A 12,233-nucleotide genomic window follows, 5' to 3' on the forward strand; every position below is an offset into this window, starting at 1 on the left:
TTCGGATCAGGTCATGATCCCAGCGTCCTGGGATCGAGCCCCACATCAGGCTTTCTGCTCAGTAGGAAACCTGCTTCTCCCTCTCCCACTACCCCCTGCTTGTGTTCCCTCTCTCGCTGTGTCTCTCTCTGTCAAATAAACAAATAAATAAAATCTTTTTTAAAAAAAGAGAGCCCAGTCTGTGCAGGAAAGAAAGAAGCCACTGGAGGTATGGGGGAAGGCTATTTACTCTCAGGAACAAATAAATGGTCTTTGAAAAGGTGCAGAGGGTCAGGTAAATTTTAAGACTTGCATTTGGTCGGGTGTCATGAGTCTGGGCACGCAGGTTTGGACACATAGCCGAGGAAGGGCTGACTGGATTTTTCTACGCTGTGAATGGGAGAAAAATCTCAAGTCCACCGGCAGATCTAAAAGGACGGCAAGATGGTTTAGGGTCGGAAAGGGAGAGAAGCTTCACTCCCAGTCTGGCAGCTCCACAGAGGCACTTGGAAACCTGGCGATGCCTAACACATGAATTGTACTTATTCGCTTTAGGATGTGCAATGTAACCCATTCATCTTATCTCCTTTGAAATATTTAGTGAAATCTACAGAGCTCAGGAACTCGAGAATTTTTTTTTAAAGATTTTTGTTTATTCATTTGAGACACAGAGATACAGAGAGAGAGAAAGAGCATGAGCAGGGGGAGAGGCAGAGGGAGAGGGAGAAGCAGGCTCCCCGCTGAGCCAGGAGCCCGACGTGGGGCTCTGGGACCACGACCCGAGCCGAAGGCAGACGCTTAACCATCTGAGCCACCGAGGCGCCCCAGGAATTCGTGAATTTAAGTAGATTCTTTGGAGGAACTGAAAGTGGTGCTGAGAGAGACAGCATCTGTGGACACAAGAGCCAGAGGGTGAAGCCAACATTAGGGGGGTGTGTATGTGTAATCGGGGCCAGTCACCGTGGGTTCGATAGAGTGGGTAAGTAGCCTCTAATAAATGTCTTCCCCACGCATATCCTTTTTCCTTTTTTTTGTCGTATGAGTAGTTGCTTCCAGGGGAGGTGAGGCTAGTAGGTTCCCCTCACTGAGACGTTTTTGTTCAAACTCCCCACCATTTTTGTTCAAACCTCCCAAACTCTGGGTGGTTCAGATTGTCCGACTCTTGGTTTCTCAGGATTGTGAGATCTAGCCCCGCGGGGGGCTCCCTGCACAGTGGGGAGTGTGCTTGAGATTCTCTCTCTCCCTCTCCCTCTGCCCCTCCCCCCTCACTCTCTAATAAATAAATAAATCTTAAATAAATAAATAAATAAATAAATAAAAAACAGACTCCCCACCCAGAGCTCCACCCACCCTGCCCCAGCATCAGTGGAGACACCTTTCCTCCTCCCCTCCCCTTCACCTTACTTCCCCTTCTGCAGCTGGGAGTATTCACTTCTCACTGCCCTCTCCCTGACCTGTGCAGGTGGGGGGAGATGCTGGGGTGAACTCTGAATTCTGGACTTCCCTTTACTGTAGCAGCCTCTCTCCTTTCAGAGAAAGCTGCAACCCTACACTCAGGTCTCAGTGCCTAATGGGGGGAATTCATTTCTTTATTCATACATTCATTCAACACATAATTATCAAATGCATACTCTATGCCACCTCAGTGATCCAAACAAGTGTCAATTCTTGTCCTGAAGGACAGTCTAACTGAGGAACACAGACCATAAAAATAAACATATTGGGGTGCCTGGCTAGCTCAGTCAGCGGAGCATGTGATGATTGATCTTGGGGTTCAAGCCCCATGTTGGATGTAGAGATTACTTAAAAATAAAAAATTCTAAAAATAATAAACATATTAAAGGTGGCAAGTACCTATGCAGAAAAACAAAGTAGGGAAGGGGGATAGGAAGTGCTGTGGGAGACTGCAGTTTTATTTTTATTTTATTTTTATTATTTTTTAAATATTTATTTATTTGAGAGACAGAGAGAGAGAGCATGAGCTGGGGCAGGGCAGAGGGAGCAGGAGAGGGACAAGCAGACTCCCTGCTGAGCACGGAGCCTGTGGGGAGACTTGATCCCAGGACCCCAAGACGGTGATCTGAGCTGAAGTCAGATGCTTAACTGACTGAGCCACCCAGGCACCCTGGACTGCAGTTTTAAAGAGGGTGATCAGAGAGGCTTCTCTGAGAAAATATTTGAGCAAAGATTTCAGGTAGGGGGGTATCTGGCTAGCCCAGTCAGTGCAGCATGTGACTCTTGATCTCGGGGTTGTAAGTTCGAGCCCCAGGCTGGGTGTAGAAATTACTTAAAAATAAAATCTTAAATAAAAAAAAAAAAAGATTTCAAGAAGGAATGGAAATAAGCCATGTGGCTATATGAGAGAGGAGCATTTCAGGCAAGTGCAAAGGTCCTGAGGTGAGAACATGTCTGGATATCTGGAGTATTTGTGAAGCAGCAGGATGACCAGTGTAGCTGGAGCCAGATGGATGAGGGGAAACAGGCAGGAGATGAGGCCAGATTGGGTAGGGCCTTATAGGCCATTGGGAAGGCTCTGGCCTGTATTCGGGGTGAGACTGCCTCCCAGACTGTTCTTTCCATCAAGAATGGTTTGGCATGGGGCGCCTGGGTGGCTCAGTCGTTAAGCGTCTGCCTTCGGCTCAGGTCATGACCTCAGGGTCCTGGGATCGAGTCCCACATCCCTGCTCTGCGGGGAGCCTGCTTGTCCCTCTCCCACTCCCCCTGCTTGTGTTCCCTCTCTCGCTGTGTCTCTCTCTGTCAAATAAATAAATAAAATCTTAAAAAAAAAAAAAAAGAATGGTTTGGCAGACTACCATAGTGGGACAGAGCTTAGATGCTCAGAGAAACCCCCGGGAGAAAGTGATAGCTGCTCTGACATGGGACAAAAGTGAAGAGTAAGAGTATCTACAAGGGCAAAGGGTGGAGAACAAAACACAGATGGAGGGAAAGCCTGTGAAGACCCAACATACAGGAAGACATCACCCACCCAGACTCAGGGGCCCAGCCCCCAGGGTCACAGAGAAGGCTGACTCCTAGTAGTAGGGGTGAAGGGGGGGTTTCTGGGCAAGGGTGGGAAATGCAGGGGTGCATTAGGGGGCAGCTTCGAGGAATCCATGAGAACACGGAGATAGGGGAAGTAGATAGCTCTCTGACTGGCTGCAAAATCTAGATCTGAGCAGAGATAATGCAGAAGCTCCTTAAAACAGTGGCTCCCTCTGAGTGGCGCTTCCTGCAGCATTACGCGAAGGCTGTTAGAAATGTGCCTGGTTGGACTACTGGGCATTTACCCCAAAGATACAAATGTAGGGATCCAAAGGGGTACGTGCACCCCGATGCTTATAGCAGCAGTGTCCACAATAGCCAAACTGTGGAAAGAGCCAAGATGTTCATCGACAGATGAATGGATAAAGAAGATGTGGTATATATATACAATGGAATATTATGCAGCCATCAAAAGGAATGAAATCTTGCCATTTGCAACAACGTGGATGGAACTGGAGGGTATTATGTTGAGTGAAATAAGTCAAACAGAGAAAGACATGTATCATATGACCTCACTGATATGAGGAATTCTTAATCTCAGGAAACAAACTGAGCGTTGCTGGAGCGGTGGGGGGTGGGAGGGATGGGGTGGCTGGGTGATAGACATTGGGGAGGGTATGTGCTATGGTGAGTGCTGTGAATTGTGTAAGACTGTTGAATCACAGACCTGTACCTCTGAAACAAATAGTACATTCTATGTTAAAAAAAAAAAAGAAGAAGATAGCAGGAGGGGAAGAATGAAGGTGGGGAAATCGGAGGGGGAGACGAACCATGAGAGACTATGGACTCTGAGAAACAAACTGAGGGTTCTAGAGGGGAGGGGGGTAGGAGGATGGGTTAGCCCGGTGATGGGTATTAAAGAGGGCACGTACTGCACGGAGCACTGGGTGTTATACGCAAACAATGAATCATGGAACACTACATCAAAAACTAATGATGTAATGTATGGCGATTAACATAACATAATAATAAAAAAATAAATTAAAAAAATTATAAAAAAAAAAAAAGAAATGTGCCTGGTTGAGCCTCAGCCCAGACCTACTGAATCAGAAACTCTGGGGGTGGGGCCTGACAATAGGTTTTTAACAAGTGCCTCAGGTGCTTCTGATACAGGGTCAAGTGTGAGAGTCATTGCCCTAAAGCAATGGAGAGGTGCTCGAGCCTGTGAGGCCTGCTGAACCCAGGCTGAAGGTATCAGCGTAGCTTAACCACGGGTTAGTGGGGGGTGCGGCTGGTCAGTCTTGGAGGAAGAAGAAAAGGAGGAGTCACAGGGGCCAGACGTGTTAGTGTCCAGCCAAGCAGTCAGGGAAATGACCCACCAGGAGAACCCCATGAGATTAGAATCCCTATGGAACTGGCACGTGTTGCTAGGGGCCCTTGTTATGATTCCATGCTTTCCCGGGGGACCTGCTGCTTAGAATCAGGTCCCATGGAGTGTGCTTATAGGAAAAGCATACACGGGCCAGAAAACTTGGTGGTGTGTGTGTCCTGCTTGCCCCTCCGTTTTCCGTTTCCCACTCTGCTCTCCTCCGCAGCAGGCTAACGGGTACAGAGCACGTCAAGGGCACCTCTGGCTTCCAGCCGGTCTTGGCTGTTGGAGAGCCTGGCAGGAGAACAGCAGGAGGGAGGACATTAAGCCACGGGTGTTGGTTCCCCTGGCCCCCTTCCCACGGGGTCACCTCAGGCTGGCGGAAACCTCCACTTACAGGCAATGCTTCTCTCCAGGCGAACTGCACTGCAAAGCTCTATCTTCCTCCTGGTTTCTGTATGCCCAGGAGATAGATATCAGTGGGTCCGTGAACTCGGAAAGGGAAAAATGGACATCCTTTTCTCATATTCAACATTACATGTGCTGCTTGTCAAAAACCACATCACAGTTTAAAGTTCTTTTTATTTTATTATTATTTTTTAAAGTTTATTTATTTAAGTGATCTCTACACCCAATGTGGGGCTCGAACCCCCGGCCCTGAGACCAAAAGTTGCATGCTCTTCCAAATGAGAGAGCCGGGGGGCCCCACAGTTTAAAGTTCTTGTTCAAGCCAAGCAATAATATAGTTTGCACGGATGTGTCTTTATTTATTAAAATCTAACTTCAACGTGCCTGTATTTTATTTTTATTTATTTATTTATTTTTAAGATTTTATTTGTCAGAGAGAGAGAGAGAGCACAAGCAGGGGGAGTGGCAGGAGGAGGGAGAGGGAGAAGCAGGCTCCCCACCGAGCAAGGAGCCCAATGCGGGGCTTGATCCCAGGATCCCAGGATCACGACCCGAGCCGAAGGCAGACGCTCACCCAACTGAGCCACCCAGGTGCCCCTATTTTATTATTTTTTTTAAGATTGCATTTATTTATTTGACAGAGAGAGACACAGCGAGAGAGGAAACACAAGCAGGGGGAGTGGGAGAGGGAGAAGCAGGCTCCCTGCAGAGCAGGGAGCCCGATGTGGGGCTCGATCCCAGGACCCTGGGATCATGACCTGAGCCGAAGGCAGACGCTTAACGACTGAGCCACCCAGGCGCCCTGGTGTGCCTGTATTTTAAGTGAACTCTACCCCCAACGTGCTGGGGCGCAAATTCATGGCCCCGAGATCAAGAGTCACATGCTCTACTGACTGAGCCAGCCAGGTGCCCTAACTACATCACTAATGAAGTTATCTTTCCATTATTGTAAATAATACTGTTCATTTAAGTACAGAAAGCTTTATCCACTTCTACAATTTTTTTTTAAGTAAACTCTAGCCCCAATGTGGGGCTCAACTTGCCTGTATATTAATGTTTTAAAACATTTTTTATTTATTTATGAGAGAGCGAGCACGCACAAGCAGGGGGGAGCTGCAGAGGGAGAGGGAGCAGCAGGTTCCCCGCCGAGCCAGGAGCCCGATGCGGGGCTCCATCCTAGAACCCTGGAATCATGACCTGAGCCGAAGGCAGACGCTTAACCAACTGAGTCACCCAAGCACCCCTTGCCTGTATTTTAATTAATTAATTAATTAATTAATTATTTTATAGATTTTATTTATTTGACAGAGAGATACACAGCAAGAGGGGAACACAAGCAGGGGGAGTGGGAGAGAGAGAAGCAGGTTTCCTGCGAGCAGCGAGCCCGATGTGGGGCTCAATCCCAGGTCCTTGGGATCATGACCTGAGGAGAAGGCAAATGCTTAACACCTGAGCCACCCAGGCGCCCCATTTTTTTTCAAAGATTTTATTCCCTTGCCTGTATTTTAAATGTCTTGTCTTTTATATAATGTGGTAGTAAAGTACATGATTTATTCTATCGCAACTTTTTTTTGGAAGTTATTTATTTATTTATTTATAGTAATCTCTAACCCAACGTGGGGCTCAAACTCACAACCCTGAGATCAAGAGTCGCATGCTCTTCCAACTGAGCCAGCCAGATGCCCCTCTATTGCAGCTTTTTATTACTATTTTGGTAACTGGAACTCAATAAGTTGGTTTACTTTGTTATATATATTTTTATTTTTTAAGATTTTATTTTATAGGGTTCCACGCTCAGTGGGGAGTCTGCTTGAAAGTCTCATGCTCTCTCTCCCTCTTGTTGACAGAGAGAGAGAGAGAGAGACAGCAAGAGCGGGAACACAAGCAGGGTGACTGGGAGAGGGAGAAGCAGGCTTCCCGCTGAGCAGGGAGCCCGATGTAGGGCTTGATCCCAGGACTCTGGGATCATGACCTGAGCCGAAGGCAGACGCTTAACAACTGAGCCACCCAGGCACCCTATATATTTTTATTTTATGCTTTACTAGAATGCCAAAGACATCTGTGATACAAAATGAGTAAGAATCGCTGCTGTAATCTCTTTCTCCCCTCATCCCTTTGGACCTGGGGTGGCAATATCCCTTGGGATTCCCCTATATTCCACTCACCTTTGTAAATAAACTAGCACCTCAAATTAGCCTAATTTTTAAAAAATTTTTAAAAAGATTTTATTTATTCATTTGAGAGAGAGAGAGTGCATGAGCGGGGGGAGGGGGCAGAGGGAGAAGCAGACCCCCTGCTGAGCAGGGAGCCCCATGTGGGCTCAATCCTGGGACTCCAGGATCATGACCTGAGCCAAAGGCAGATGCCCAACTGATTGAGCCACCCAGGAGCCCTCAAATTAGCCTTATTTGAGGGTGCTGTTTCCTGTTGGGACTCTGACTGATACAGTGTGCACACGCACGTATGTAAGCGAGTATGGGGGGCTGGGAAGAAGTGGATTTCTGCAGCTTTATTTCTCACTGTAAATGGGCAAAAGGGCTTCTTGTGTATGCACCAGACTCGGGAGCTTGGTTAACAAGGTGCTCTCCCTGAAGCAAAGCCGGGAAGCATCGGCCTTATTGAAAGACTTTGCTTTTCTGAAAAGTTTCCTTGGGCGCCTGGGTGGCTCAGTTGGTTAAGCGTCTGCCTTTGGCTCAGGTCAGCGGGCTCTCTGCTCAGTGGGGTGCCTGCTTAAGCTTCCCCTGCTTGTGCACTGGTACGTGGTCCCTCTCTCTTCTGACAAATAGAATTTTTAAAAATAAGTAAATAAAATCTTTTTTTTTTAAGATTCTCTTTTATTTATTTGTCAAAGAGAGAGAGAGAGCACCAGTGTGTACAAGCAAGGGGAGTGGCAGGCAGAGGGAGAAGCGGACTCCCTGCTGAGCAAGGAGCCCGATGCGGGACTTGATCCCAGGACTCTGGGATCATAACCTGAGCCGAAGGCAGCCGCCCAACCAACTGAGCCACCCAGGCGTCCCAATAAATAAAATCTTAAAAAAAAAAATAAAACGTCTCCTTGCGGGGCTTTGAGGGGAGCGTAGCAGCAATTTACTCCTAAATTTCACCTTTTGTCTCCTGGAAACCATATCCAGCAATAATGAGATTGGTCACACACACAGGCATGCGTGCTACGTTTTCACTGCAGCTAGGAGACACAGCATGCCTACAGACTCCAAGTTCTGTGTTTGTGTGCCCAGATTCCATATCCAACAGGCAGTCCCCAGCAGTGCCTCAGGGAAAATCAGGAAGAGAGGAAGGGCCCGAGTGACAGCTCTGAAAAAATCAAATATTCCTTCCTGGGAGGAAAGGCCTCACCTTGAGAAGGAGAAGCTGAACGCAGGATGGACCAAATGCACTCAAGTACTGGTAAAGGTGGAGAGAGAATGTTTTGAAGTGTCCAAAGGGACCCACAGGTGGTGCATCTCAGAAAGTACCAGCAAGGGACGCGTGGGTGGCTCAGTCGGTTAAGCATCTGCCTTTGGCTCAGGTCATGATCCCGGGGTCCTGGGATCGAGCCCCACATTGGGCTTCCTGCTCAGTGGGGAGTCTGCTTCTCCGTCTCCCTCTCCCTCTGTCTGCCACACCCCCTGCTCATGTTCTCTCTCTTGCTCACTCTCTCTCTCAAATAAATAAATAAAATCTTAAAAAAAAAAGAACATTAAAAAAAAAAAGATGCCTGGCTGGCTCAGTTGGTAGAGCATGCAACTCTTGATCTGGTGTCCTGAGTTTGAGCCCCATGTTGAGCATAGAGTTTACTTAAAAAAGGAAAAAGAAAAAAAGAAATGAACAGAGATTCTGTTTGATTAACTATGAGAAAAAAGGTAAAAAAGAGCAACATAGAATCTTGCCGTTTGCAACGACGTGGATGGAACTAGAGGGAATTATGCTAAGCGAAGTAAGTCAGTCAGATAAAGACAAATACCATACGATTTCACTAATACGTGGAATTTAAGAAACAAAACAGATGAACATATGGGAAGGGAAGGAAAAATAAAAAAAGATAAAAACAGAGAGGGAAGCAAACCATATGAGACTCTTAACTACAGGAAACAAACTGAGGGTTGCTGGAGGGGAGGTGGGTGGGGGGATGGGATAATTGGGTGATGGGCTTTAAGGAGGACACGTGATGAAATGTGACTGGGTCTTACATGCAACTGATGAATCACTAAATTCTACCCCTGAAGCTAATAATACACTATATGTTAACTAAATTAAATTTAAATTAAAAAAAAAAAGAGCAACACAATTTACTGACAGATAACAACACACCAGAAATACATTGCCAAAAGCTGGTGGAAATTGTAGCCCAAAATTCCATCATGAATTGAAAAACAACAAAACTTGGTAAAGCCATTTAGCAGTGAAGGAAGGACACGTATCAGAAATGCAAGTATTCAGTGAACAGATGGTGGATAACAAGAGGGTAGGGATGGGAACAGGAGGAAAGATACAGAAGAAAAATACAAAACTATTTCAAAAATGAACACTGAAAAAAAAGAACACTGAATTTCTTGGGAGAATAAAGACACAATATACATATTCGTAATTTTTAAAATCAGAAATGACTGTTGTGAAATGTTTTTTTCTCTCTTTGTTAAATATTTTATTTATTTATTTGAGAGAGAGAGAGTGAGTGAGTACAGCAAGACGGAGGGGCAGAGGGAGAGGGAGAAGCAGGCTCCCCACTGAGCAGAGAGTCCATTGCGATGCAGGGCTTGATCCCAAGACCCTGGGATCATGACCTGAGCCGAAAGCAGATGCTTAACCGACTGAGCCACCCATGCGCCCCAAAATGTTTTTTTTCTATTTTTTAAATTTGAGTAGTTGTTATCATGAACAAAAGCTGTGAAATGCTTTTACTGTATTGACTGAGATAGTCACATGGATTTTCCTCCTTAATCTTTTAATGTAACTAATTGTATGGACAGAATTAGGAAGTGCATGAATCGTGAATTACTTTCCTAGGATAAAGACTGCTTGGTTACGTTGTTTTTTATTACTTATTCAATTCTGGTTTAGGTTTGCTAATATTTTTTTTTTAAGATTTTATTTATTTGAGCGCCTGGGTGGCTCAGTTGGTTAAGCATCTGCCTTTGGCTCGGGTCATGGTCCCAGGGTCCTGGGGTCGAGCCCCGCATTGGGCTCCCTGCTCAGCGGGGAATCTGCTTCTCCCTCTGACCTCTCCCCTCTCATGCTCTCTCTCTCTCTCAAATAAATGGATAAAATCTTAAAAAAAAAAAAAGATTTTATTTATTTATTTGACAGAGAGAGAGCACAAGCAGAGGGAGCAGCAGAGGGAGAAGCAGGCTCCCCACTGAGTAGGGAGCCATCCCAGGACCCTGAGATCATGACCTGAACCGAAAAGAAGACTAAGCGTCTAAGCCACCCGACCCAGGCACCCCTGTTAATATTTTTATTAAGTTCTTTTTTTTTCTTGCATCTATGTTCATGAGTGAAATTGTTTCATGGTTTACTTTCTCAGATTGCCCTTGCCTGGCTTTTGTATCGAGGTTACATTAATCTCATGAAATAAGTTGAGAAACTTTTCCTGTTTCCCAATCACTAGAACAATCTTTAAATGATTGGAATGATCTGTCTTGAAGGTTTCATAACTATCTGGGCTTGGTGATTTTTTTTTTTGATGGATAAATTTTTTTTCTAAGTTTATTTATTTATTTAAGTAATCTCTACACCCAACTTGGGGCTCGAACTCATGACCCAGAGATCAAGAATCACGTGCTCTTCCGACTTAGCCAGCCAGGCACCCCATTGATGGCTAAATTTTATTTTTATTTTTATTTTTTTAAAGATTTTATTTATTTATTTGAGAGAGAGAGTGAGAGAGAGAGCACAAGAGTGGGGAGCGGGAGAGGGAGAAGCAGACTCCCTGTTGAGCAGGGAGCCCGAGGCGGGACTCGATCCCGGGACTCCAGTATCATGACCTGAGCCGAAGGCAGTCGCTTAACCAACTGAGCCACCCAGGCGCCCGATGGCTAAATTTTAAACAATTGATTCAATTTCTTTAGTGGTTATAAGTATATCAGGCTTTTCATTTTTTCTTAAGTCAGTGTGGTCATATATTTTTCTAGAAAATTCTTCATCTTGGGTGCCTAGGTGGCTCAGTCTGGTAAGCATCCGCCTTTGGCTCAAGTCATGATCCTGGGTCCTACGATGGAACCCCGCCTGCTTCTCCCACTCCCTCTGCCCCTCTCCCCACTCATTCTCTCTCTCTCTCAAATAAATAAATAAAATCTTAAAAAAAAGAAAACTATTCATCTTATCAAAATTTGCAATGTATCTGACATTATATTCCCTTAATTATTTATTTTTGTGTGTGTATGCCATTTCTCCTCTTTTCCTTTTTTGCATAATCATTCTGGTCAGAGATTTTTAATATTAGTAATCTCTGTAAGTATGTAAAATATTACATATTTTGTAAATATTTAAAAACGTTTCCTGCTCTATTGTTTCTTTTTTATTTCATTAATTTCTAAAAGTATCTTTATTATTTTTCTCCTTAATTTTTTATAATTACTCTGTGCTCTTTTTCTAATTTCTTTTTTTTAAGATTTTATTTATTTATTTATCAGAGAGAGAGAGAGAGAGAGAGTGTGTGCATGAAAGCACAAGCAGGGGGAGCAGCAGGCAGAGGGATAAGCAGGCTCCCTGCTGAGCAAGGAGCCTGATGCAGGACTCCATCTCAGGACTCTGGGATCGTAACCTGAACCAAGGCAGACACTCAACCGACTGAGCCACCCAGGCGCCCCTCTTTTTCTAAATTCTTGAAATACCTGTCCAACTCAATGACTTTCAAACTTTCTTTTTTCTTTTATTTATTTTTAAAAAATATTTTATTTATTCATTTGAGAGAGACAGAGAGAGGCAGAGAAAGCACAAGCAGGGGGAAAGGAAGAGGGAGAGGGAGAAGCAGACTCCCCGCTGAGCTGGGAGCCAGACATGGGGCTTGATCCCAGGACCTGGAGATCATGACCTGAGCAGATGCTTAGCCATCTGAGCCACCCAGGTGCCCCCCTCCTTTTTTTTTTTTTTTTTTTAGATTTATTTATTTATTTGAGAGAGAGAGAGAGAGAGAGAGAGAGAGAGCACGAAGGGGGGAGGGGCAGAGGGAGAGGGAGAAACAGGCTCCCCTTGGAGAAGGGACCCCTCAACAGTTTAGATAGGCAGGATTTTCACTGTCGTTCAGTTCAAAATATTTTAAATTCTATTATTATATTTTCTTTAACATTTGAATTATTTAGAGGTAGGTTTCTAAAGTTTCAAAATACATTAGAAAACACTTAAAAATTTTTTCCAAGCATATAATAAATATTCTTTGTTACTGCTCTTAAATTGTCGTGGCTTTTGGTCAGCAATTGTATTCTATATGTTTTTGATTCCTTTTTCTAAATGTCTTTGTCGTACCTGAAAAGAATGCGTATTTCCTAGTTTTTCAAAG

Source organism: Halichoerus grypus, chromosome 9 (assembly GCF_964656455.1).
Source record: "Halichoerus grypus chromosome 9, mHalGry1.hap1.1, whole genome shotgun sequence".
Classification (NCBI taxonomy): domain Eukaryota; kingdom Metazoa; phylum Chordata; class Mammalia; order Carnivora; family Phocidae; genus Halichoerus; species Halichoerus grypus.